Source organism: Balaenoptera musculus, chromosome 3, assembly GCF_009873245.2.
Source record: "Balaenoptera musculus isolate JJ_BM4_2016_0621 chromosome 3, mBalMus1.pri.v3, whole genome shotgun sequence".
In the NCBI taxonomy this organism is placed as follows: Eukaryota; Metazoa; Chordata; class Mammalia; order Artiodactyla; family Balaenopteridae; genus Balaenoptera; species Balaenoptera musculus.
The window spans coordinates 105,257,885-105,259,644 of NC_045787.1; the positions used below are offsets into that span (position 1 = coordinate 105,257,885).

The following is a 1,760-nucleotide window of genomic DNA, read 5'->3' on the forward strand; positions in this document are numbered from 1 at the left end:
AAAAAAATGTGGCGTTTTCCTGACATCCTTGCACAGGGGCCATGCTAATCTTCTCTGTATTCGTGCAATTTCAGTATATGTGCTGCCAAGGTGAACACTGCCATCCCCATTTTATAGACAAGGAAAAAGATTCTCAGAGGCACAAGGTCTCAAAATGATGTAGCGAGGGTCCAAACTGTGACCTAAGTCCAGAGCTTTGCACTAACGACACCACTTACAACAAGGCAGCATTTCCTGCTCAATTTCTTCTCCTTAGAGATGTCACATTCCAGAGAAATTTCCTTATGTTGCAACTCCAATATCCTTATATCTGTATGGCTCATCTGTGAGTTATGTGTGAGTGTGTCACTTCTGCCTCTGCATTTGTAAAGTGTGTTGCGTTTGCAGATTTCATCTCAAGAATAGTTTTTATGAATTTTTTTTTATTTCAGTTTTACTGATGTATTATTGACAACTGAAATTGCAAGATATCTCAAACGTACGCAGTGATGATTTGATAAACATTGTGAAGGGATTCTCCCCAAGTAGTTAATTAATACATCCATTATTATTATTATTATTATGAGTTAATTCATAAAGTGAGGCCAAGGGAGATGAAGTGACATGCTTAAAATTACAACTAGAAAATGGATTTCTTAAGTCTAGTTATGTGAAAGACATTTTGATTCTCATATCAGGCTGTCTTACATCTGCTTTTATAGAGTAGATTTTTAAAAATTTGTCAAGTGAGAGCATCACTACGTTTCCTCCTAACCCTCCAGTTCTGGGAGTTCTGATTTTCTGATTCTTGAGGACTTTCACGTCTTGTCTCCCCTTATCTTCAGTGCTCTGGTCTGGGGATGCTAAGGCCATAGAGAGGTTTAATGACTTGCCCTTGGTCACACAGACGGCCTCTGCCCCACCCAAGCCTGGCATGCAGACTCTCTGACTTGTAGCCTTGCACTGTGGGGTAGGCATTAGCATTTATTTGGCCTCAGTTTGCCCCTTTTCTTTGATGAGCGCTTCTAATTTCCTTCTTTTCTTGTCTTGTTTTAGAGGGGCTGACCCCATCCTGGCTTTTGGGGTAGACACCTGACTCTGGCCTGGCTAGTCAAAGTGATTGTTAGAAAAACAAGCTTATGGTCCAAATTGGGCGAATAGCAGGCAGCTGTAGGTTTCACTAGCACCTTTGGGTGAAAAGTGTGTCTTTCACCTGGGCTTGCAAAAGGGGTTTTTGTGGACTGAATGCCTGTGCCTCCCCCAAAATTCATATGATGGAGCCCTAGCTTCCAGTGTATTTGGAGAGTGGGCCTTTAGGGAAGTAACTAAGTTTAAACGAGGTCATAAAGGTGGACATCAAATCCTATAGGATTAGGGTCCTTGTGAGAAGAAGAGACACCAAAATGTGTCATTCCCCCCAGCCCCCAACACATGCACATACTGAGGAAAGGCCATGGGAGGACACAGAGAGGAAGTGACCATCTGTAAGCCAGGGAGAGAGTCCTTACCTGAACTGAAGCGTTTCTCTTTGACTTCCCAACCTCCAGAACCATGAGAAATAAATCTCTGTTGTTTAAGCCAGCCGGCCTATGGTGTTTTGTTATGGCAGCCTGAACTGGGTAACATAGTGGTGAAAGACCAGCTGGGAGCCACTGGTCATCATCTCTGCCGCCAAGTGAAGGCCAACAGAGGAAGGAAGAGCTGTGAACGGGAGAGAGAGTGGGTCTGGACCCTAGACTGTTCAGTATGTGAGCCACTATCTTTGTTTAAACAGCTGTATT

At 43.4% G+C, this 1,760-nt stretch overlaps 1 pseudogene; it reads right to left on the reverse strand.

Moving 5' to 3' along the window:
• Positions 1-98, reverse strand: LOC118893690 (annotated as a pseudogene).
• Between the last annotated feature and the right edge of the window lie 1,662 nt (positions 99-1,760).